This window comes from Lissotriton helveticus, chromosome 6, assembly GCF_964261635.1.
Source record: "Lissotriton helveticus chromosome 6, aLisHel1.1, whole genome shotgun sequence".
NCBI classification, from domain to species: domain Eukaryota; kingdom Metazoa; phylum Chordata; class Amphibia; order Caudata; family Salamandridae; genus Lissotriton; species Lissotriton helveticus.
Window position 1 is genome coordinate 1852386764 of NC_136067.1, and position 27870 is coordinate 1852414633.

General features: G+C 40.8%; 1 protein-coding gene across 2 annotated transcripts in view; it reads left to right on the forward strand.

Moving 5' to 3' along the window:
• Positions 1-27870, forward strand: part of KCNK2 (potassium two pore domain channel subfamily K member 2) — a 528695-nt gene that overhangs the window by 121468 nt on the left and 379357 nt on the right. The gene's annotated exons all lie outside the window — the stretch shown is intronic.

Genomic DNA, 27870 nt, shown 5'->3' on the forward strand with positions numbered 1-27870 from the left:
CGGCCTCTAACGGCCTAAAACGGCCCGCCCTTTGCCTGGGCTTGGCCAGCGCGCGTCCTGCGATGCGCGTCTGTGGGAGTGGTTTTGTAGCAGCTCAGGGCGGTGGGGCGTGTCCAGCCGGGAAGAGTCTCCAGGTGCGGCGTTTACTCAGCCGCTTGGAAGCCTGGGACTCGCAGTCCCGCTGGTATGCCGGTGCTGATGTTGGTATCCCCGCTGCAACCTTCCACTATACAGGGCACAAGAGAGTCCAATTTCCTTCCTCCTCCTCGCGTCTACGAGCGGCTCCCGCGAAGCAGGGGCCGCGAGTCGCGGTTTTGGCAGCTCAGGGCGGTGGGGCGTGTCCAGCCGGGAAGAGTCTCCAGGTGCGGCGTTTACTCAGCCGCTTGGAAGCCTGGGACTCGCAGTCCCGCTGGTATGCCGGTGCTGATGTTGGTATTCCCGCTGCAACCTTCCACTATACAGGGCACAAAAGAGTCCAATTTCCTTCCTCCTCCTCGCGTCTACGAGCGGCATATATATATATGTTAATATATATCTCGCTCCACGGCCAAGGAATTGACCAGACCAGCACACACAGTAGATTAAATCAATTTAGATTTATTGCACAATGGACAAACGCGTTTCAGCTTCTGCCTTCGTCAGTGTCAACTGGCGTCGGTGAGGCGGAAGTTGATAAAGGCAAATACAAAACATAAATAACGGACTAAAAAGTCCAAACCTTAAGCGCCATCTTGTAGTGGCTAAACTATAATACAACGAAAATCAATAGAATCAATGTGCAATATAAATATTTCCATGCTAATATACATGAGTACTCGAGGTTATTTTCGTCATTTACACACAGTGTGGTCATGTTATTCAGCCCTGGATGGGCAATTATCAACTGTAATTATTAATCGCCTCGAGAAGTACTCTGAAATCATGTTTCGCATTTCTGGTATATATTTAAATTCAATTGCACGCAAGTACTGTTTTCAACATAACTCATGTTAGGGATTATGAAATCCACCATATCAATCAAGCCCTAAATGGGCTAGCAAAAAAAGGAATTAAAACACCAATGGTATTACATTCATTCGATCCCTGCAACTTACTAGTTACTAGGTGATTAAAAACGGATCCCATCCCTGGTCGTACAGTACAGCTAAATTAATAGGGAACTATTTGAGTTGCTCATGGTGCTTTCCCTGACACTGTTACTGCTCATAGTTAAAGTTAAGAAGTGGATTTATAAGTGAGATATCAGCTCCTCCCCCGCATTAAGCCCTTTAGGTGCTTTTGTCTGCAGTTCGATTATATACCTGGATTCCAGACGTCTTAGTCTTTTCTTGTAATCTCTCCCCCTGATGTCAGGTGGCATGCAATCCAGACAGAAGAAGGATAAAAGATTTTTATCGCTATTATGATAGATAGCATAGTGTCGGGCCACAGGATAATTCTCATCCTTGTTTATAATGGCCCGTGGATGTTCCAACACTCGTTTCTTTACTGCATTCCCTGTGCTGCCTACATAGCGATAGCTGCATGGACATTCCAGACAGTATACTACCCAGGTCATGGAACAGGTCATAAATTTAGAAATCTTGGTCTTCGAAGTTCTATCTGGTACTTGATAGGAAAGAACTCTCCTACTGGAACTGCAGGCCTTGCATTTGCCGCAAGGATACGACCCATGCATGGTATGTAGTCCCTTTCGTGATTTCTCTTTGGCCAGATGGCTTTGCACCAATCTGTCTTTCAGGGATCTCGTTTTCCTAAAAGTGATTGTAGGATGATCTAAGAATTCCTTACCTATAACTGAATCTGACTTCAGAATGCTCCAGTTTCTTAGCATTATTGCCCTCACCTTATTCGCTGCCACCGAATAATTGGTGATCAATCTCACAATGCCTGTTCCTTGTTTTTTTGTTGTCTGGTTATTTTTCTCTGTTTGTAGTGTCTGTCTGTCTGTCATGTCTACCTTACTTTTAGCTTGTTGAATATATATATATGTATGTATGTATGTATGTATGTGTATATATATATATATATATATATATATATATATATATATATATATATATATATATTCACCCACGTACTAACTATACACTTATCCAATCACCCGGGCACTACCTTTGCACTCATCCATTCACCCAGACACTACCCAGGCACAACCCTCTTCAACTACCATAATAATATAAAGGCGGTGCGGGAAGCCTTATTGCTTTATAGCTAGCCTGTCCAGAGAATTCTCCTTAAACCCTATTCCAGATTATCAAGTCCTTCACCAGTCCCGAGGCCTGTGACAATCCTGAGGCCTCCTCCCAAGTTCTCTGCGATGCTATTGCTCAGTATTTCACTCAGAAAATTCAGCTCATTTATGATAAGATCTCTCCCTCAGGGAGCCACCAACCGGATGCCACGCCTTTTGACCCATTGGCATCTGCAAAAACACAGCTGCTGGAGAGCTTTCCCCCTATGACTTCCAAGGATGTGGAAGCCTTACTAAGCACAGTAAAATCTGGCTCCCCCTTGACGTCATTTTAGCTAAAGCCATTGTCTCCCTTTCTAATCAATTGTCCTCGCCCATAGGCATGCTTCTCAACCTATCTCTAAGAGATAATTATCATCCTCTGTAATAGAAGGTGGCACAGGCCATCCCTATCCGTAAGAACACCAACGTCCCTATGGAAGATCTTTCCAATCTCCGACCCATTTCTTTACTACCTCTCCTGAGCAAAGTATTAGAAAAATACATTAATAAACATCTGTCCAACCATGTCGAATCTTCTGGTAGTTTGGATTCTTCTCAATCTGGGTTCAGGCCCAAATATAGCATGGAGTCTGCCCTGTTGGAGGTCACGGATAATATCAGGATGACCTTAAACAACGGCCATTCAATGATTCTCGTGCTGCTCGACCTCTCTGCTGTGTTCGACACGTGTCCCACCAGATCTTGCTCAGGAGATTGGAGGACATTGGACTCAGAGGACCTGCTCTTCAGTGGATGACGAGCTTCCTTTCCTCCCGTTCTCACACCATCAATTTAGGCCCTTTTCGGTCAAAGACGATGGAACTGACCAAGGGAGTACCCCAGGGCTCATGTTTGAGCCCTACCTTGTCCAACATCTAAGTTGCTCCCTTGAATAACCTCCTCATGACCTGTGGCTTTACGCCTATTTCATATGCTGATGACACTCAGCTCCTCTTCTCATTTAATAATTTGGTATGTCATCAGAGATGTCACTGACCATGTCATGAGTGATGTAATATGTGAGGTCATAAGCAGTGCTTTGCGGGGCAGTGAGTTATAGTTAGCTCATTTATCTATAAGTGCTGATTTTCTCTGATTTTGTACGAGTGAAATGTCAGCCTAATTATAACATCACTGTAGCATTTGTTTTTTTTAAGTATATGGTCAGGGTACAAAAAATCAGATACATCATGCACTTAAAATCCGAGAAGGAGGTAAAAAACTAATTAAAGGCAACTGGAAGAACTTGGACAAAGATGGGGATCTCAAAGATATTGTACACAATCACCTGGGTATAACGTATCAGATCAGAAAATGCACTCTGTTGGTGACCATTTGGGTCACAGTTTCATACCAAACCGAGAAAAATCTAGTGGTTGTACACTTCCCAATAAATGTGGGTTTCATAAATGTACAAAGTGCAAAGCCTGTAAATGTGGAGATAACAGAACAGAAGTAAAATTGCTTGATGGAAGACCAAGGAGGATCAATGAACATATCCACTGTGAGAGTGCACTTGTGTATGTTCTGGAATGCAAATGTGAGATGGCATAGGTAGACAGTACAATCAATGAACTTAAGCTACGAGTACTGCAGCACATTCAAGCTGTTACAATGAAAGATTGCACATATGCCATCTCAAAACACATTTGGGAATTTCACTATGGGGATATTGAAAAATGTGTATACTATGGAATCCAACAGAACTTTGTGAACCTAGGAGGTGATGATAGGGAGATGAAACTACGGAGAGCTAAATCAAGGTGGATACTTTCCATAAGCACAGAAAGTCTGTGGGCATTAAATACAGATGCGGAGCTATACGTACACCTTAATTGAACCATGACAGTGTATATGGAACATTGTGTAATATGACATCAGGGAGAATGTCCTCCCATCTTTTCCATTCCTGTTCCTCGCTCCCGTACAGTGTAAAATCGATAAATGGAAAAGGTTTCTTAACGTGTCTTTGATGAAATTATATCAAGTTGATTTGTTATTTGAGTTTATAGGTGAAGGAGTCTCTTTGATCCTGACAAGAGAAATGAGATGGAAACAATGAATTTTTCGAGTAATATGCTGGTTTTTTAGAATTTCTGTATGATGCAAAGTCTCTTCTTACTGTGTATCATGCTTCACATTGCAATGTGCAAAATGTTTTATCATTTTTCTCATTGCACTTTGACGGACTTAAGAGGCTGTCATACTTTGCACTGTTTTCGTCTTCCGACATTTGGTGGATATTCATGGCACATGGCACTTTATTGAACTCGGGTGTTGGTATAATCGCTTAATGACACTGTAAGATGGTTATATGTGGTGCAATATATTTCAGCTACTCAAGAACCTTGTGCATTGGATGGTAGTAGAAGTCATGACTACTTTAGTACTGTGGTGTGGTAATTTATTGTCTTATGAGCAATGTGCAATAATTTCTAATTGAAGAGTGTTTGCTGAGACTTGTCTTGAATCTCAGTTTAAATTTGTTTAATTGGCAAGAACTTCAATGCACTTGATTACATTGTAAGAGCAATTGTTTCGTGGAATGATAGGTAGTTAAATCTGCACAATGTGGAATCTTTCTATGGTGGGAAGAGAGATCATAGAAGTATATATGGTTTATGCATCATGTACTGTAGTGAGACAATGCATAATGCACTTTATAAACTCGAAGGGTAGCTACTGCAGAAATGGTTCAAATTCAGAGGCTTGAAATATTTATAGAAACGATTTTATAGTGGGGATTATTACTAAATAGGGATGTTTGAAAAAGAGGTCATGCACTATGCACTTTTTGAATTCTAAGGACAGTTACTTCAGAAATGGGTAACAATCAATTGCTTGCAAAATCCATGTAAATAAATTGACAGTGGAGACTAAATAGAAATGCTTGAGAATACCTCCTTCGTCACGCTTAATGACATTGGAGAGGAACTCTTGTGTGCTCCTTGTAGTGTGGATTCTAAATTCAATAATGCAACAGTTATTGGGGTATAAACATTTTTGCGCTTAGACTTAAGAGGAGAACATTGAAAACAATGTCATTGAAAAAGTAGATAAAGTTCAAGAAATTATTAAAGAACTGTGTAGATTGCAATGATTTCTTTTCCTCTTTTTAGAAATGGGAACTTCTCCATTCCCCTTCTCTCTTTATTTTTCTCATTTCAGAAATTATCTCTCTCTCTCCTGACTTGATCTGTACTAAATATGCGATTACAATAAATAAGAAATTGAACATTGCAAAAATGAACTGATACATAATTGGTATAGGAGCAATATCCTGTGTATGAAATGATTGTCGTTTCAGCTTTAGTGGATGGTTTCGGAGTTATAATGCTTAACTATATATAATATTGGCTTGTGTCTCAATTGTGCTAATAACGATTTTGTTGAGGTGTGGGTAGGGGCTTCTGCCCATTTAAAAGGTACACTCTACACAATCTCTGTATGGCCCTGTCAAAGACTACGACTGAAATACGTAGGTCATTTGCACCTTGGTGCTGGTATAGTTAAATAAATTATAGCTTCCTGAAAATTACATCCTTGGAGGTGCTGTGTCTTTCTGTGCATGTGGATGTTGTGAAAGGAGCTCTGACTGCTGCCTGATGGCACTGGCAACCGGCACGTCCTCTCAATCTGGAGCAACGCACCGCTTGCAAACTTTGGATGATGGTGTGAGAATCACACGCGTAGCCCCCCCAGCAGAGACACTGCCACTGTGTGATTGTTTTTACTGGGGAGACAGTATGCAGTTTTCAACTGCGTGAAGGGGCAAACATTTGGACTTACCATCATATTCAACCATGTAGGCAGCCGCAGCGGATTTGTTTTTCAAGGCCAACAGGATTGGGGTACCACTTGGTGCACGAGTGCCCTATTAGTTAAAGGGCACCCACTGCTGAAGGCCAAGACCGGTGCTGAGTAGTATTTGGGGTTGCATATGGAGTGAATCCAATGCGAAGGAAGAGCCTAGCATGCCATCCATTGGGAGTGGATATCCGAACTTTCGAATAGGCTCCCAGGTGTAATATCTCGCACAAGTGAAACCAGCACTGATGAAAGCGAGGTGCCTGAGCATTTCACGGACTGGAGACTTACTTCTATGCGCAAAACTGCAAGATCTTTGAATAAATACCACATTTGCCCCTGAGCAAGTGTCGGCCCTTTCTTCTCGTGAGTGGGATTGGACATATATATTTATTTATTTATTTATATTTATATATCCATTCACTTTAACCTCCTGGCTGCGGCCGGAATTCTGCGCCTGTGCGGCACATTCCGATCACGGGCGTGGTCATGACGGCTCCCGGTTGTCATCAGCACACGCCCACCATAACTGATGACGACCGGGAGCCGTCATCAGCACCGAAGGGGTTAAAAACCATAGGTTTCAGGCACGTTATAGTTAAAAATGAGCATTTAAAATACCTTAGCAATTCACTGAAAAAAGCATAGGTTTCAGGGGCGTTATAGTTAGTTGTACATTTCACTCATACAAAACCATAGAAATTCCCCGTTATAGTTAGTTCAGCTAACTATAACTCGCGCGCCCGCAATGCATTGCTGATGACGTCACATATTACATCACTCATGACATGGTCATTGACATCACTCATGACATCACTGATGACATCTCAAATGACATCACTGATGACATCACTGATGTCATTTGATCTGCTTCCCTCTACCTCACTGACCCCACAAATCCACTAAACCAACAGCAAAGGACGCTCCTTCTCGCACCTGGGGGCCAAGGTAGTGAACTACCTTTCCCTACACCTCAAGACCGCACAGTTGCTCCAGCAGTTCAGGAGAGAACTCAAGACCTGGAGGTTCGTATGAGCAAACCATTGTCTCATGGGTGATTTGCTGCACTTTATAAATGTTTGATTGATTGAGTACAAAGGTGTCAGACAGAGTTCCACGTAAGTACTCTTGCTGTTTTATATTTGTATCAATGACCCACTTTCCCATATTTTAAGAGCAAACACTTTTGTGTTATTATGAATAGGGTTAACAATCGGTATTTATTGTATGCAAATGGCTCAGTATGAACAGCATACCATTATAAATATCTGCCTTCCTTATCGGCTGTATTTGAGGACGATTGTGAGAAAAAACAAGTTTACTCCATTTTTTAAGAGCAAGATTCTTCTGAAGTGGAAGCCTTGCTCTGAGAAGACTTTTCAGGATAAACGGTGTGCCACTTGAGCAGGGTTCCGAATTCAATGACTTTGGGGTTGAGATTAAATATTTGTTGCAACTGAACCACCCACAGTGAGAAATGTGGAAACATCGTGAAATATACAGCACATGTATTGATCATGTATATTTCCATCAACACCTTTTACTAACATGAGGTGGCGTCCAGCTCCATTTTTTGAGCTACAGTATGTTCAATAGAGAAATTTAGCCCTATGGTTGTCCCGCCAAATAACTTGGTCACGGAACAGGTTCTGTTGCTTGCAATAAAGATGGAAATAACTGGAGTAGAGTATTTTAAGTGTCCAACAATCACAAGTTCTTGTCGCTTAATACCCTTAAGAAATATGTCAGGAGTAGCATGCATAGAATAATTTGCTACATTGAAATATTTAGTCTTTTGGTATAACTTGTGGTCTTTAATCAGAAGATTTACAATACCTAATGAGGCTTGAGGGAGCAGAGTTGTTTCCTTAGTTGGTTGATATTTGCAATTCATTCTTAACTATGGGACAGTTATGCAACTGAGGGCCTGATTACGATCCTGGCCGATGGAATACTCTATCCTGTCTGCCGTATTACAAGTTCCACAGGATAAAATTACATTTTAATTTGACGTATGGGGTTAACCTTGTCTTCCAAGATCTCAATCAGACCCTGACTGTTTAGTAAAATCATCAGCAATTGAAATTAAAAGGAGATACTATTATCTACACAATACTAAAGAATTCAATGTGATGTTTAATTCGGTAAATGGTCAAAATATCGAATCCAAAATATAGACAAATCAAAATATCGAGTCCAAAATATGAAATGGACAAAATATCGAATGGACAGAATATAGACATCAAAAATATCGTTTTGAAGGTCAGTAATGTAATATCGATTTTAAAAATATAGACAGTCAAAATATCGAAGTACATAATATAGTTTATTAAAAATATCGAATTTTTAATATATTTTAAGTAATAAATTTTGTTATTTAATTATTGTGTAATTTAATTCTGTAGCGGGTTGTGGGTTTATAAGGGAATAGGGTGGGAAGTAATTTAATTATAATTAATTAAATATGTTAATTAATTAATTGGTATTTATTTAGATTAAATTGTTAATTAATTTTTAATTGGTAATTAATTAATTCTTAATTGATAAATATTTTTTATTAATTGATAATTATGTGAATTAAATTAATTTATTTTCTGTAGCGGGTTGTGGGATTATAGGGGAATAGGGTGGGAAGTAATTTAATTATAATTAATTAAATATGTTAATTAATTGGTATTTATTTTGTATGAATTAATTTTTTATTGGTAATTAATTAATTCTTAATTGATAATTAATTTGTATTAATTGATTAATTGATTATGTGAATTATATTAATTTATTTTCACTAGAGTGGGAATAGTAAAATTTACCCCTATGCTATCCAACACTTCCCTACTGTTGCACTCTCTGGAGTAGGAATAGTAATTTTTACCCCTACGCTATCCAACGCTTTCTCTACTGTTGCACTCTCTGGAGTGGGAATAGTACATTTTACCCCTACGCTATCCAACGCTTTCCCTACTGTTGCACTCTCTGGAGTGGGAATAGTAATTTTTACCCCTGCGCTATCCAACACTTTCCCTACTGTTGCACTCTCTGGAGAGGGAATAGTCATTTTTACCCCTACGCTATCCAACGCTTTCCCTACTGTTGCACTCTCTGGAGTGGGAATAGTAATTTTTACCCCTACGCTATCCAACGTTTTCCCTACTGTTGCACTCTCTGGAGTAGGAATAGTAATGTTTACCCCTACGCTATCCAACTCTTTCCCTACTGTTGCACTCTCTAGAGTGGTAATAGTAATTTTTACCCCTACGCTATCCAACGCTTTCCCTACTGTTGCACTCTCTGCAGTGGGAATAGTAAATGTTACCCCTACGCTATCCAACGCTTTCCCTACTGTTGCACTCTCTGGAGTGGGAATAGTAATTTTTACCCCTGGGTTATCCAACGCTTTCCCTACTGTTGCACTCTCTGGAGTAGGAATAGTAATGTTTACCCCTACGCTAATCAGCGCTTTCTCTACTGTTGCACTCTCTGGATTGGGAATAGTAATTTTTACCCCTACGCTATCCAACGCTTTCCCTACTGTTGCACTGTGTGGAGTAGGAATAGTAATTTTAACCCCTATGCTTTCCAACGTTTTCCCTACTGTTGCACTCTCTGGAGTGAGAATAGTAATTTTTACCCCTACACTATCCAACGCTTTCCCTACTGTTGCACTTTCTGGAGAGGGAATAGTAATATTTTCCCCTACGCTATCCAACGCTTTCCCTACTGTTGCACTCTTTGGAGTGGAAATAGTAATTTGTACCCCTACGCTATCCAACGCTTTCCCTACTGTTGCACTTCCAGGAGTGGGAATAGTAATTTTTACACCTCCGCTATCCTACGGTAATAATATTGTGTATTTTTTATTAATATTATGTTAATATATATATATATATGTTTTAACAGATATGATTGTATTTTTTATATAAGTTAAATGAGTTATTTAATAATTCTAAGGTAATTTAAGTATTTTTAAGTATATTTTAGCTATTTATTATTATTTTTTTTAATTTTACATTAATTTTAAGAAATTCGATATTTTTATAATGTGTATATATATATATAAACGATATTTTGGGGTCGATATTTTGGTACTTACCTGTTTGGAGATAGGAATTTGATATTTTGTCTGCCGATATTTTGGAATCTATATTTTGGGTAGTCTATATTTTGTCCCTCAATATTTAGTCAGTGATCCGTTTAATTCAAAGCTGGGTGTTCAATATTGCTACTATTTAATACTGATTGATAAAGAGGATTGCTTTGATGACTCTATGTCCCTTCCCTTAGATAGTTATACATTATGCTAAGTTTGGAATCCTTGCAGAGTGTACCTGGCAGATAGAAGGTATAATTATTACAAACATTTGTCATAATAACACAGTGGAAGAAGACATTCACCTCTTATATGTGTTCCCAATTTACTGTGATTTGAGGGAAGATAGTTAGAACCATATTTGCTGGATTTTAGGATCACTAGCTGTAAGGAAGGTCTTTCTTTGTGTAATTATTCAAGTCGGATGTTGACACGGTTTGGCCTGCAAAATATCTCTGGATCGGCTGGTATAGACAAAACTAGGAGTGGGGCACATAGGAACCTTTTATGCAGATTTCTTTACACAGTCTTTCTTTTCACAGCCTATAGTATTATGTTTCACTTTTAAAACCATTGGAAGGAATACAGGCGCCTCAGAACCAGCTTGGCACACAGAAAACAATATACACTATCTACCTGTGACATTAGGACATTCTGCCACCTTCCAGAGGAACGTTGGTAGGGTGTATTGGTGTATTTTAGGGTGTAAAATTGCTTGATGGAAGACCAAGGAGGATCAATGAACATATCCACTTTGAGAGTGCACTTGTGTATGTTCTGGAATGCAAATGTGAGATGTCATATGTATACAGTACAATCAGTGAACTTAAGCTACGAGTACTGCAGCACATTCGAGCTGTTACAATGAAAGATTGCACATATGTCATCTCAAAACACATTTGGGAATTTCACTATGGGGATATTGAAAAATGTGTATACTATGGAATCCAACAGATCTTTCTGAACCTAGGAGGTGATGATAGGGAGATGAAACTATGGAGAGCTAAATCAAGGTGGATACTTTCCATGAGCACATAAAGTCTGTGGGCATTAAATACAGATGCAGAGCTATACGTACACCTTAATTGAACCATGGCAGTGTATATGGAACATTGTGTAATATGACATCAGGGAGAATGTCCTCCCATCTTTTCCATTCCTTTTCCTCACTCCCGTATAGTGTAAAATCGATAAATGGGAAAGGTTTCTTAACGTGTCTTTGATGAAATTATATCAAGTTGATTTGTTATTTGAGTTTATAGGTGAAGGAGTCTTTGATCCTGACAAGAGAAATGAGATGGAAACAATGAACTTTTCGAGTAATATGCTGTTTTTTTTAGAATTTCTGTATGATGCAAAGTCTCTTCTTACTCTGTATCATGCTTCACATTGCAATGTGAAAATTGTTTTATCATTTTGCTCATTGCACTTTGACGGACTTAAGAGGCTGTCATACTTTGCACTGTTTTCGTCTTCCGACCTTTGGTGGATATTCATGGCACATGGCACTTTATTGAACTCGGGTGTTGGTATAATCTCTTAATTACACTGTAAAATGGTTATATGTGGTGCAATATATTTCAGCTACTCAAGAACCTTGTGCATTGGATGGTAGTAGAATTCATGACTACTTTAGTACTGTGGTGTGGTAATTTATTGTCTTATGAGCAATGTGCAATAATTTCTAATTGAAGAGTGTTTGTTGAGACTTGTCTTGAATCTCAGTTTAAATTGGTTTAATTGGCAACAACTTCAATGCACTTGATAACATTGTAAGAGCAATTGTTTCGTGGAATGATAGGTAGTTAAATCTGCACAATGTGAAATCTTTCTGTGGTGGGAAGAGAGATCATAGAAGTATATATGGTTTATGCATCATGTACTGTAGTGAGACAATGCATAATGCACTTTATAAACTCTAAGGGTAGCTACTCCAGAAATGGTTCAAATTCAGAGGCTTGAAATATTTATGGAAACGATTTTATAGTGGGGATTATTACTAACTAGGGATGTTTGAAAAAGAGGTCATGCACTATGAACTTTTTGAATTCTAAGGACAGTTACTTCAGAAATGGGTAACAATCAATTGCTTGCAAAATCCATGTAAATAAATTGACAGTGGAGACTAAATAGAAATGCTTGAGAATACCTCCTTCGTCACGCTTAATGACATTGGAGAAGAACTCTTGTGTGCTCCTTGTAGTGTGGATTCTAAATTCAATAATGCAACAGTTATTGGGGTATAAACATTTTTGCGCCTAGACTTGAGAGGAGAACATTGAAAACAATGTCATTGAAACAGTAGATAAAGTTCAAGAAATTATTAAAGAACTGTGTAGATTGGAATGATTTCTTTTCCTCTTTTTAGAAATGGGAACTTCTCCATTCCCCTTCTCTCTTTATTTTTCTCATTTCAGAAATTATCTCTCTCTCTCCTGACTTGATCTGTACTAAATTTGCGATTACAATAAATAAGAAATAGAACATTGCAAAAATGAACTGATACATAATTGGTATAGGAGCAATATCCTGTGTATGAAATGATTGTCGTTTCATCTTTAGTGGATGGTTTCTGAGTTATAATGCTTAACTGTATATAATATTGGCTTGTGTCTCAATTGTGCTAATAACGATTTTGTTGAGGTGTGGGTAGGGGCTTCTGCCCCTTTAAAAGGTACACTCTACACAATCTCTGTATGGCCCTGTCAAAGGCTACGACTGAAATACGTAGGTCATTTGCACCTTGGTGCTGGTATAGTTAAATAAATCAATTATAGCTTCCTGAAAATTACATCCTTGGAGGTGCTGTGTCTTTCTGTGCATGTGGATGTTGTGAAAGGAGCTCTGACTGCTGCCTGATGGCACTGGCAACCGGCACGTCCTCTCAATCTGGAGCAACGCACCTGCTTGCAAACTTTGGACGACGGTGTGAGAATCACAGCGCGTAGCCCCCCCAGCAGAGACACTGCCACTGTGTGATTGTTTTTACTGGGGAGACAGTATACAGTTTTCAACTGCGTGAAGGGGCAAACATTTGGACTTACCATCATATTCACCCATGTAGGCAGCTGCAGCGGATTTGTTTTTCAAGGCCAACAGGATTGGGGTCCACTTGGTGCACGAGTGCCCTATTAGTTAAAGGGCACCCACTGCTGAAGGCCAAGACCAGTGCTGAGTAGTATTTGGGGTTGCATATGGAGTGAATCCAATGCGAAAGAAGAGCCTAGCATGCCATTCATTGGGAGTGGATATCCGAACTTTCGAATAGGCTCCCAGGTGTAACATCTCGCACAAGTGAAACCAGCACTGATGAAAGGGAGGTGGCTGAAGCGAGTCTGCCTGGGCATTTCACGGACTGGAGACTTTTACTTCTATGCACAAAACTGCAAGATATTTGAATAAATACCATGTTTACCCCTGAGCAAGTGTCGGCCCATTCTTCTGGTGAGTGGGATTGGACCTATGTGTTGCCAGATCGCAGGCACTGGCAACCGGCACGCACTCTCGATCTGGAGCAACGCGCCTGCTTGCAAACTTTGGACGGCGAAGTGAGAAACACAGCACGTAGCCCCCCGGCAGAGACACTGCCACTGTGTGATTGTTTTTACTGGGAAGAAAGTATGCAGTTTCCAACTGCTTTAAGGGGCAAACATTTGAACCTACAATCATATTCACCCATGCAGGCAGCCGCAGCGGATTTGCTTTTCAAGGCCAACAGGATTGGGGTACCACTTGGTGCACTAGTGCCCTTTTACTTAAAGGACACCCGCAGCTGAAGGCAAAGACCGATGCAGAGTAGTTTGGCGCCACGTATGGAGTGAATCCAAAGCAGAGGAGCCTAGCATGCCATCCAATGGGAGTGGACATCCAAACTTTTGAATAGGCTCCCAGGTGTAACATCTCGCACAAGTGAAACCGGCACTGATGAAAGCTGAGATGGCTGAAACGCATTTGCCTGAGCATTTCACGGACTGGAGACTTACTTCTATGCGCAAAACTGCAATATCTTTGAATAAATACCACATTTGCCCCTGAGCAAGTGTCGGGCCTTTCTTCTCGTGAGTGGGATTGGACATATATATTTATTTATTTGTTTATATTTATATATATATATTTATATATCCATTCACTTTAACCTCCTGGCTGCGGCCGGAATTCTGCGCCTGTGCGGCACATTCCGATCGCGGGCGTGGTCATGACGGCTCCCGGTTGTCATCAGCACACGCCCACCATAACTGATGATGACCGGGAGCCGTCATCAGCACCGAAGGGGTTAAAAACCATAGGTTTCAGGCATGTTATAGTTAGAAATTAACATTTAAAAAACCTTTGAAATTCACTGAAAAAAGCATAGGTTTCAGGGGCGTTATAGTTAGTTGGACATTTCACTCGTACAAAACGATAGAAATTCCCCCGTTCTAGTTAGTTCAGGTAACTATAACTCGCGCGCCCGCAATGCATTGCTGATGACGTCACATATTACATCACTCATGACATGGTCATTGACATCACTCATGACATCACTGATGACATCTCAAATGACATCACTGATGTGCTTCCCTCTACTTCACTGACCCCGCAAATCCACTGAACCAACAGCAAAGGACGCTCATTCTCGCACCTGGGGGCCAAGGTAGGGAACTACCTTTCCCTTCACCTCAAGACCACACAGTTGCTCCAGCAGTTCAGGAGAGAACTCACGACCTGGAGGTTCGTATGAGCAAACCATTGTCTCATGGGTGATTTGCTGCACTTTATAAATGTTTGATTGATTGATTACAAAGGTGTCAGACAGAGTTCCACGTAAGCACTCTTGCTGTTTTATATTTGTATCATCGACCCACTTTCCCATATTTTAAGAGCAAACACTTATGTGTTCTTATGAATAGGGTTAACATTCTGTATTTATTGTATGCAAATGGCTCAGTATGAACAGCATACCATTAAAAATATCTGCCTTCTTTATTGGCTGTATTTGAGGACTATTGTGAGAAAAAACAAGTTTACTCAATTTTTTAAGAGCAAGATTCTTCTGAAGTGGAAGCGTACTCTGAGAAGACTTTTCAGGATAAACGGTGTGCCACTTGAGCAGGGTTCCAAATTCAATGACTTTGGGGTTGAGATTAAATATTTGTTGCAACTGAACCACCCACAGTGAAAAATGTGGAAACATCGTGAAGTATACAGCACATGTATTGATCATGTATATTTCCATCAACACCTTTTACTAACATGAGGTGGCGTCTAGCTCCATTTATTGAGCTACGGTATGTTGAAAAGAGAAATTTAGCCCTATGGTTGTCCCGCCAAATAACTTGGTCACGGAACAGGTTCTGTTGCTTGCAATGAAGATGGAAATAACTGGAGTAGAGTATTTTAAGGGCCCAAAATCACAAGTTCTTGTCGCTTAATACCCTCAAGAAATATGTTAGGAGTAGCATTGTAAACATCGTTTACAACGATGTTTTCACAACGCGGTACCTTTACACCGCGGCTGTGACAACGCAAGTCGTTACCACGACTTGCGCTGGAGGGCGCTCAAGGTCTAAAAATATTTAATTTACTATCCTAACACCTTCCCTAGGGTCCACGGGGACTGGTGTTAGAATAGTAAATTAAACTATTCGAAATCCGCGCCCCCCCAACGCAAGTCGTGGTAACGACTTGCGTTGTCACGGCCGCGTTGTAAAGGTATGCGTTGTGACGGTACGCGTTGTACCGTCATATATCCGAGTAGCATGCATAGAATAATTTGCAACATTGAAACATTTAGTCTTTTGGTATAACTTGTGGTCTTTAATCAGGAGATTTACAATACCTAATGAGGCTTGAGGGAGCAGAGTTGTTTCCTTAGTTGGTTGATATTTGCAATGCATTCTTAAGTACGGGACAGTTATGTAACTGAGGGCCTGATTACGATCTTGGCCGATGGAATACTCTATCCTGTCTGCTGTATTACAAGTTCCACAGGATAAAATGACATTTTAATTTGACGGACGGGAGTAACCCTGTCTTCCAAGATCTCAACCAGTCCCTGACTGTTTAGTAAAATCATCAGCAATTGAAATTAAAAGGAGATACTATTATCTACACAATACTAAAGAATTCAATATGATGTTTAATTTAAAGCTGGGTGTTCAATATTGCTACTATTTAATACTGATTGATAAAGAGGATTGCTTTGATGACTCTATGTCCATTCCCTTAGATAGTTATACATTATGCTAAGTTTGGAATCCTTGCAGAGTGTAACTGGCAGATAGAAGTTATAATTATTACAAACATTTGTCATAATAACACAGTGGAAGAAGACATTCACCTCTTATGTGTTCCCAATTTACTGTGATTTGGGGGAAGATAGTTAAAACCATATTTGCTGGATTTTAGGATCACTAGCTGTACCGAAGGTCTTTCTTTGTGTAATTATTCAAGTCGGATGTTGACACGGTTTGGCCTGCAAAATATCTCTGGATCGGCTGGTATAGGCAAAACTAGGAGTGGGGCACATGGGAAGCTTTTATGCAGATTTCGTTACACAGTCTTTCTTTTACAGCCTATAGTATTATGTTTCACTTTTAAAACCATTGAAAGGAATACAGACGCCTCAGAACCAGCTTGGCACACAGAAAACAATATACACTACCTACCTGTGACAGTAGGACATTCTGCCACCTTCCAGAGGAACTTTGTTATGGTGTGTTTTTACATCCTCTAACTCTAGAATTGGGGATGCATGTGTGTTGACCTTGCCAAAAGAGATATTTATATCTGCTTTTGTTGGGAAAGCACAAGGCCAGTAGATTATATCTCAGTAAACTGTGGGCTGCGAATCTGAAAGGACCTCAGCTCTAGGGGATTTTAAGCACAGACTCCTGCAATAATGGAACTGAGTTCATTAGAATCAGTCCAGATTAACTGTCTTGTTTCCTTTTGAGGCTACACATAATACCTCACTCAGAAACCCATCCCAGAAACCTTTTACAGAAACTGTTTTCCTGTGTGGGTTGACATTTTGAACATAGCCAAATGTACCAGGAAGAAAGAAAGACAAAGGGAAAGTCAGAGAATGAGCAACAAAGAGCGAGAGAGAAGGAGAGAGAGGGGAAGAGCATTGATAATGATTGGACAGGTATGACCCCTGGTTGGTAAATGAGTGTGTATTCCTGCAATGAGAGACAACACTGAATGTGAAACTGGTAATCTCATTTTCTGTTGGCCCAGATGACATGATAATCTAGCATGTGCACTGAGGAATGTGGCCCTACTTGTTAAACAGGTGTATACCTCTGCCATGAGTGACATAACTGTATGTGAAACTGGTGATCTCACTTTCTGTTGGCCCATTTGACATGATAATCTAGAATGTGCGAGGAGGCCTAGGCCTATCAGCCATGTATCCAAGGTAAATAATCTGTTCTCTGACCCACATTACATGTTACCTCGCTATTGACACAGGACTGTTCATATCAAGCTGTTGCAGCAGGCCAATTTATGTAGATTCATAATATTGTACAAACATTCTGCTGCTTCAGGAAGAGTGCAGTGCCTACCGGCCCCACTTGTGTAAAGTTTTGCTTAGATGTAACGCTCAGACCTCATGGATATATCCTTTGTGCATGTTGACATTCTGTATGTAAGACATGGATGGTAGCAGGACTGTGTTGTGGTGAGAGTAGGAGTGCTAGGGCCAGTGGGCTGCGTTTTGGAATGACCCTGGTTTGACATAGCACAATGCAGGATGGAATAGAGCGTCCCCAAACAATGGAAGTGAAATTCCTGCATTCCTGGAGCTGAAGAAAGGAACAACAGATGCTGAAATGCGAGAAGATGGAGACACTGATACTCTTAAGAATTGTTACAGAATATTTTAGAAGGGGGTTGCTGATTAGTCTTTCTTGAACACTGACATTTAGTTGACGGTAGAATGGAGGTAACTCTGCAGAGTTTCTTGTTGTGAGTAATGAGATTTCTAGGCAGGGACATTCATTTTGTCTTTGCCTGATTGCTACTTTAGGAAGGCTGAGGGCAACCAGATGCAGTGTCATCATACTCCTTTGTGCCATGTCTTGGACACTATTGTTTGAAGCAAACATTATCACTACCTGCTCTGAATGCCATCATCTTGCACAAAGACTGTGGCGGAACTGCAGCCACAAAATTTAATTTGAAATGGAATTACTTTGGCCTGTTCCTGGACTCTAAACAGTGGCACAACATCGCCTGTGAAGAGAATGAATATATTAGTGAGATCCAAACTATCCCAGTTCCAGCTTCTCCTTGTCCAAGGAAGGAACTGCTCCACATAGTACTTGAAGAGCTGCTGTCTAGCTAATACTCACTCTTCCAGAGGTAAGAAGATATTGCCGGAAATCCATGCAACTTGCTGGAGAGCTGCGGGTCTGCCTAGCACCCAGTAGCCAGCCTGTCTGCTCAGAAAGGGAAGGAGAGTGACAGGTCCTGCAGAAGGAGAGAACGTATAGGAGGAGAGGCCCAGTTATGTTTCGGGTATGTAGAGGACCAAGAAAAGCCAACTTTGTACTTAGAGTGTAACTGGCGCTGAACCGAGCTTGGAAAGGTCCAGGAGCGGCCCGTGCAGGTAAGAGCCTGTGCATGCCATTAAGAATGTTGGCTGTGTGACCATGAAGAGCGCTCCACCAATCCCAATTCCAAGCCACGTCCCACTGAACAAAGAACTGAGGCCTCAAATCAAAGGCTGACAGACTGTTTCTTGGAAAGGTAAGCTTACATGTTCGGAAGATTAACAATAGGCAGCGGGAGCTCATTTGCTCAAGAACTGAACAACCTGACCTACGGGTTACCAAGCACAGGAGTTGCTTGCACAACCTAGCAATAAGTTTACACCTGTGCCTGATTCTTGCTTATGCTTAGATCACTACTAAAACAGTGTAGATGTTGTGGGCAAGATAGCAGCTGTGTTAGAACACTGTAGATGGTGTAAGATTGTCACACTTGGCTAGAGCCATGTAAATGTGTTTGTAGAACTCTATCACTCAACCTCTATAACTGTGTCCAGTATTTCGTTTTGCTGCAATATCTTTCTACCAAAGACATGCACTGGGATTGATAGTAAGTTATTGTGTCTGTTGTTGACCATTTCAGCTCTGAGACCCTGCATCTCTTGACGACCTCCCTTTAAAGCCTATGACTGCTAGTCGTTTCTACTCTGGGAGTCAAGTGTGTACAGGTGTACTTGCAGAGCCATTGTAGATTGGCCCCTCGACCCTGGAGGCAACCACCTCCAACAGCCACAGTTGTGACCCTGCATCTCCTTCCTGCCCTGTGGCTCCACGAACTCGGTTTAAAAGAGGGGAATTTGTGAAAGCACAAATGGAGTTTGCAAGAAGAATGCCAACATTCAGTTGTTGGAATGGATGTGATCCCAATATCAATGAGCAATGGATAGGGGAATCAGTGATTTGTACATTTCTTTTCTAACCTAATAACAAAAGTTCCATTCGTCTCTAATATTTAATAAATATCAGGCATACTTCACATTGATGTTTGATTGAGGCTTAATTTAAATGCTATTGTGCGGTATAGCGCATTGACACAGTCCAAATCCCATACCAATTTAGAAAAATAAAGTAAAATGTAATAAATGATTTGACACTAAATCAACAATACTCCAATTAGTAGAACTGGAGAAATGCAATTTTAGAGATTTAAGTGAAAACAGTGCTTAGAATCACAAAGTGCCAACTGTGGATATCTGGCTGCGGCAGACCGGGGCAATGGTACAAGTTCAGGCTGACCGTGGTCCAGTGTGGGCCAGATACAGGAACCAGATTAAGACCTCTAAGCAAAGTACCTTAAATCCGGATTGTGGAGCATAGGAAGGTCCTGCTTTGAGGATGCGTTGCACAGAGGTTGGTGCAAGTGCCTTTGTGGAGGATGCGTCACACAGCAGCAGTTCTGAGGCGCTGCGGGTCTGTGATGCGAGGTCCTGCATTGAGGATGGATCGGGCAATGGCGGTTCGAGGAGCTGCAGGGCTGTGATGTGAGGTCCTGCATTGAGGATGGATCGGGCAATGGCGGGTCGAGGAGCTGCAGGGCTGTGATGTGAGGTCCTGCATTGAGGATGGATCGGGCAATGGCGGTTCGAGGAGCTGCAGGCTGTGATGTGAGGTCCTGCATTGAGGATGGATCGGGCAATGGCGGTTCGAGGAGCTGCAGGGCTGTGATGTGAGGTCCTGCATTGAGGATGGATCGGGCAATGGCGGTTCGAGGAGCTGCAGGGCTGTGATGTGAGGTCCTGCATTGAGGATGGATCGGGCAATGGCGGTTCGAGGAGCTGCAGGGCTGTGATGTGAGGTCCTGTGTTGAGGAAGCATTGGGCAGCATTGATGCAGAGGAGCTGTGTGGTCCTGCATCAGGGATGTGTCACACTGCCATGCATGTAAAAATATCCACCTGCGAATTTTCAAAGCCTGCTATGTAATATGAAATTGCAATAGCTAAAACAATGGAACAACATATATTCCTTTGATGGTTTCTGTACCAAATACTGTATGGGGCTAAATAATCAAATTGGGTTTTTGGCGTTAATTACTGAACTTCAAAGGCTAGGCAACGGAAACAAAATGGCTAATCAAGTAAAATTTGTAACTATGAATACTTAGTATACTAACAATTCTAGCGTATTATATTTGGCAATGATGAAGGGCATTTAAATAAAAGTGTTGTAGGTATATAACTTGAATGCCATATTAAAATATTAATATATAACAAGTTTCCTGTTCAAGGGAGGCAAAATAGAAATATCAACCTTGAAAAACGGCAGCCCTGATTGTGTCTCCAAACCATGCCAAAATCCCTTTTACATTTTAGTTTTCCGAATCTCGACCTGCTATTTATTGATCTTAACTGTGCACACTCCATTAGAGAGCTTTTCTATTTCAATAATAAATTGCCTCTGTATTTTTGTAGATGAGCTTTTCTGTCTGCCTAGTGGTTCATTTTCCATCTGTACTTCAAGCAGTTTCTGAAGAAATAAACATTGAAAGAGTTTCATCGGTTTAGAGCATAGGAGACACATCTCTGTTAATCGCATTATAACCTAACTGTTGTTTATATCATAACTATTTATCGTTGTGGTTTTTGTATGAATTATAAGGTACAATTCTAAGATAACCCTCTAATAACACCAAGGAATATTGTCTCAATAGATGCCAATGTTAATCTAAGAGTTAATGCAGGCCTCTTCACTGAAATGAGGGCTTCCTCAGAAAGCAGGACCTATTAAGAATATTTTATTAAATGCTTTACAGAAAAACTGTAACATTTATATCATGCAATTGTTAAAAAAATAATTCTGTTGGACACAAATTATTATACAGGCCCCCATCAGTAAAGGTTCTGCTTACAAGTGATCAGGGTCTGTACTACTTTTTTGTAAAGTTACTTAAAGATGGAATGTTATGCTATGCTGAGCCACAAAGCCAAAACCATTCACTTTCTGTGAAGTAGAGAAGTGTCCTTCCAGCAATGTTGTAGCGGGGGGGGGGGGAGGAGGGGGTTAGGTGGCGTGGATGGGTGACAGTCTGTAGTGCAAGGGTATGATTTTTTTACGAGGAGGAAGATGTCCCTTCCTGCACATAAACAATCAATAATGGCGATTTGCTACGTTTGTGTTACATTCTTCAGCACGCAATCGTCATTATTTAATGATTGTTTATGTGCCAGAAGGGACACCCTCTGGCACATAAACAATCATTAATGACAGTTTGCTCTTTCTATGTGTGCTGCAGAATGCAGAATGCAGCACACATAAAACAGCAAAAACAAGGAGAAATAAAAGTATTTCTCCTCATTGCACCGTGCCTGCTATTGCATGGCATTAGTTTTTGGCACTGCCTCAGATTTGCAGATCCTTGTAACTCTAGGGCAGCATCAAAAACAGTGGGTGTTTCGGTGCAACGCCCACAGCAACACCCATTGCAGGCCCCTTTCATGCAAAGTGATGCATGTAAAGGCGCCTCTTAACATGGCTTTGTAAATATGGAGACGGGCATGGCACTACCAGAAGGTCGTAAAAAGTGACGCTATCCCCTTGTAAATATACCCCAAGCAGTTGCCTCACTCCAAATGTTACAGGGGACCAGAACCTATGCACAATTTGCCTTTAACTTGCAATGGACCAAGGTAAGCAAAGGGTTGAAAAAGTTTATTTTCACATTTAGAAACTTTTCTGGATTTTTGTAATCTTTAGCACATTAAAGATGGAAGTTGTAGCTGAGCACTGTTCCGCAAGGGTGGAGAACACAACTCTTTTCTCATGGTCCTGCAGTAGCTTTGAAATTCATAATCAAATCAGGAAGCATAACTTGTGAACTTTGCAGCGTTTTTTATTAGCTCTGGCACTTTCTTCATACTCCTCCTGAAGAAACATCCCATAATTCCTTCCCTGGTACTCCAAAGGTCTCTAAACTTCATTTAAACAATATTTGCACAATATCTTTGGTTCAAATTGTGAGAAGGCTTTTCACAATTCCTCCAGACCTCAACCGAATTAACAGGTCCAACTGAACTGCTGGTTCTTTTCCTCAAGGACATAGCTTCCTTTTTCTTCATGACCTCTTTAGCTCTCACACTTTCACAGAGAAGTTCCAAATGGCATGCAACCTTCCATACCTAGAACCAGGATTCATTAGATCTAGTAGGTCAGCAATAGTCTTTCCTTTTAAGACACCAGAGCTTCTCAGTCTAAGACATTCAAATTAAGTTTGGGAAACATTTTCCCCACAGTCCATTTCTGTCATCTGTCAGATCAGTGGATATTCCACCAGTGAATAACCTGCAGTGTTCTCTTCTGTTGTAGTCTGGTCATCTTTATGGCTTCAAGAGTGCTTAGTGATTGACAACAATTCCTAGACAAATCAAACCAAAGGTGTGTCAATTTCTACACCTCTGATTTGTCACAATGTCACCAAGCTAATGACTCAGAAACATGATTTGCCATGAAAGGGATTTCAGAGTGCTTGGCACTACAGCCAACAAAGATGACCGCTCTAAACTCCCATTAAATATTTCACCCAGCTCTCTTCAAACTTTACCCCAAGCAAGCTCACTACTGGCTCTATAGAGCCACAGAGCTTCCTTTGCCCATCTTGACACATCTGCACCCTTTCCCATGTTGAAATGGGCTCACCGATAGCTGAGATGTTCCCTGTATACATAGGTTACTATTCACATATATTTATGAGGTTGGTATGGGAGAAGGTTGTCCTGAGCTCCAAATCTTTGAAGTTTGTCAGCTGACAATACTTCAGGGTTAACAAATCATGAATATAGCAAATTGCCTAGAAGTGGCAGACATATCTGCAAAGGCCTTTTGCTACCACTAGATAAAGTTTACATAGGTGATATGAGTGCATATAAGGAGTGTGACTAATCAAAATCAGAAGTTTTATTTATTTTGTCATACTTTTCAAAATACTGTAAACATGGGGTATATAGCTATAATAATTCAGTTAATCCAAAGATACTGCACTTTAAAAGGTAGACTTCTACAAAACAACCTCAAATATCAGCACATATCAGCTTTTTAATTTTAAGGGAAACGTTGATATGAACACTGTACAGCAGCACAGAGCATTTTGAGCAATATTAATACAGCAATACATGGAAATTCCCCAAAGTATTTCTTTTTATTTTTGGTAGTTGTGAGAAAATGCCCCTTTATCCGTGGTCAACTCAATTATATTGCTCGTTTTTAGACTCCTAACACTGGGGCGCTGCAGTCCAGTGACAATGTATGTGTTCTGATCCCCTAAAACTTGTAAAATTGGCTAATCCCTGACTGACATATTTAATTCACTTTATAGGCCATAGTTTATGAACTGGGACAACATGCATGGCAAGGCAGGTTAAATTTCACCTGTAGACTCCAGCACTTAGTGTGCCATCCACTAGTAAAAACATGGCTCATATCCGACCAATGTCGCCTGAATACTTGAATACTGCAATTTAAACCTGCAATCCAACCTATCAAAATAACCCTTTTAACCGGGGGGAACCTCCCTTTTAAATAGTAATATGCCACCTCTATGTGGGCATTGTAGCCCAAAAGATAAATTGCAAGGTATTTAAAAGTAGGACATGTAGAAATGTAATGATACCATATCCCTTTAGGGCAATCCCGACAAACTATTATCACTGTGAAAGGTTCAAGCTGCCCCCTAAGAAAACTAGAGTACAGGTTAAAATATTAATTCTGCTGTCTCTGGTTTGGGGCCAGATAGAAAAATTATTCAACCCTTATTTTCAATATTTATTACAAGTCTGATTTAATGGTAAAGTTAGGGTAAATGTATAGGAATAATGACTTTCATAAAGTTACATTTTCCCTCCCTGAATCTCCTGGATACTAATTTGCATCAGCTCTCTAGGCACTTCCCAGCCAGTACTTCCATTCCGAAGTCTTCTGTGCAGAGAGAGCGGGTAAGAAGTGAACTGAGCCTGATGTGCCCTGGGGGACTCGCTGCTAACGGTGCTGCAGCACCATAGACACTGTTGACTAAAACCTGAAGAGCCAAGGGTGAATTCTTGAATACAGCCTAATATTGAGCATTCTCTGGATGTGGCCACCAGTGAATGGGGGCTAACCATGAGCATGCTACACAAAAGAGGGTGGAACAGGAATTAGAACAACTACTAGAACCCCAACCTCAAGGGGATTGTGTTATTTCTTCTGAATGTCCTTTGCATGTTTACAGTTAGAAATAAAAATGAATGACTTTCCTTCGCATCTGTAGCATTAGAAATAAAAATACGACTTTTTCTTCTAAAAGCAAGTATTTCACCGGACATTGATTTATTGTTCATACTGTATGCACTTTGAGTTATGAGTCGTGTTCACTGACCTATATTTACATCTCCTCATAATGGATCTTTGACTGCTTGATCACAGCTACCGCTGAGAGTTAGTTCCTCGGATCCATAGTTGCTCGTGCCCTGGGGCATCAGGTGTAAAATGCCTCAGCCCCTACGGTTGGGCCTTTAGCCCCTGTATGCCCTTTGGCCCTCTGAAAGGGGTTCCCACGAGAGGATTTTAAATTATAATTCATTTCAGTGTGAACAGAAATTTCCTATCTGCCCCCGAACTGTAGTTGTTTATATACAATGGGGTAACCCAGTATCCCTCAGAACCTGGGCAATCACGTATTAGGATATAAATGCTGGAGCCCGGAGTCCCATTAACAATGTGAGGCTATATTCATCTGAATATAGCCTCACATTGTTAATGGGACTCCGGGCTCCGGCTAGGATAACAGCCTCATCATTACAAGTCTTCTCAGTGGTACCCCATCAGCCCTCCTGTACTTATTTAGGCTGTCCTTTCACTGTATAAGTCCTGATGAAGACCGGCACTGACACCCCAACAGTGCAGACCCTGAGTTGAAACGTCGACAATCTGAATTGTGGACCAGTCAAGATACCCTGCGAAGAGACTTATTAATTTAGTCCGCAGAGTAGTCTGAAATAATTTTGTTCTCTGGCCACTACACCCATTTTCCCTTCACCTTTGTATATATTACACAGTCACCACAGCACTGAGCACTAAATTTCACCGCCTGTCACATATTGTCACAATGTATATATTCTTGGACAGCCTTGCAAATGTAATTTTGGGTATTTTTTATGAATGAAGCAATTTATAAAAGCTCTTAAAATACCCTATATGGTTTGTGTTTGGATTACAATAAATTTTTACATTGTATGTTTAAGTTTTTGAGTAATTATACTGCCTAAAGAAATATTTTCGAAACCCGACAGAACCATTTATTCCCGAACTGTAGTTAGCACTTATTAAATAAAATAAATCAGTAGTGCCAGTAAACCTTGCAACAGAGATTAACGAGTTTAGTTTGGGAGTATTTCAGTGCCTGGACAGGTAAAACTGAAACCCGCATGTCCAACTTTTTAAATACTTAGCACCCTGCCCCGCAACCTGTTAAGTCCTACCTTGGGGAGTGACATTAGTTTAAAAAAGGTTTCGGCCTGAGGTTTATTTTGCCAGGTCGAAATGGCAGCTTAAAACTACACTGCAGGCTATGTGGCAGGCCTGAGGCATGTTTTAAAGGGCTACTTTAGTGGGTGGCACAATGGGTGCTGCTGCCTCCTAGTAGTATGGGTATATGTTGTATTGTATACTCAGGGGAGTGACTAGCTAGAGGGAATGTACCCATCCCAGCTGTCACCCACCCCAGAGGTTTATTCAGAGACAGGCAGAGTCACACAATGGTTAAAGTAAGAACATTCCAACTTTCTAAAAGTGGCATTTTCAATTTAAAATTCATCTTCACCATAAGTTGTGATTTTGAATTGTGAGTTCAGAGACACCAAACTCCAAATCTCAATCATTTTCCAATTGGACATTACACAAAAAATGTGTTAGGGAAATCCCAATAATAACCTATGGGAGAGATAGGCCTTGCAGTAGTGAGAAACAAACTTAGCAGTTTTTCACTACCAGGACATGTAAAACTTGAAAGTTCATGTCCTATCTTTTTAACCGCATGCGTACTTTGGCTATTTTTGCACCACGCGGCTTTTTTCCAAAAGCTGTGTTACATGACGAGCTGAGCTCGTCATCAGCGTGCGAGCGGCACGACTCATGACGAGCTCAGCTCGTCATGAGCGCCGAAGGGGTTAATACACTGCACCCAGCCCATAAGGCTGCCTTGGGCCTACCTTAAAGGTGACCTATATGTAATGAAAATGAAGGTTTTAGCCTGGCTCATAGGTTAACTTCCAGGTCGAAATGGCAGTTTATACTGCACACACAGGCTCTGCAGTGGCAGGCCTAAGGCATGTTTAAAGGGCTACTGAAGGGGGTCGCACAATCAGTGCTACAGGCCCATTAGTAGCATTTAATTTAAAGCCCAGGGCACATATAGTGAACTTTACTAGGGACTTTTAAGTAACTTAAATATGCCAGTTGGGGATAAGCCAGTGTTACCATGTTTTGAGTATAGATAATGTGCACTTTAGCAAAGGGTAGCAGTATTAAACTGCCCAGAATTCTAAAGCCAGCAAAAATGGAGTCAGCTAAACAGGAGGACAGAAGGCAAAATGTCAGGGGACCAAGGATGCCAGGTCTAACAATAATAAACTTCTTTGATATATATATATATATATATATATATATATATATATATATATATATATATATATATATATATATATATATGAAAAAATCACCCAGATACTTCGTCAGCTCACAGCGCCAATTGTCACCGCTTCTGCTATGAAAAGAATCACGAACCACTGGAACTGCAGGCAAAGTTAAATCTTTATTCTTGATTCCTGGTTACTCCTTTCAGGCAACACTTGCCCAAAACGGTCGCGGGGGTCGTGGGGGTGATTTGTCAAGCGGGGGCTGAGTAAAAAGGGGGTCACAAAACGTGTTTTCTCCATGCAATTTCCCATATGAGCCTTTAGTCGCAGCTACAGCCTGAATTGCTGACTTCTCAAATCCTCTTCTATTTCATTAAAATAAATTCTGACATGCAGACTGAAACATGTGCTTTCAATACCAGTAGCAGACTTCCCTGGTGGGCAGGGGCTTTACTACAGTGATCTAATGAGCAACTAGAGTGCTAACATTCAGAATTTATGGCAAATGTGTGACACATCTGAATGCCTTTTTGATAGAACCAAAGTAAAAAACTGAAAGTATTTCCTACTGAGGAGACTGTAGTAAATGAGGAAATTAGGA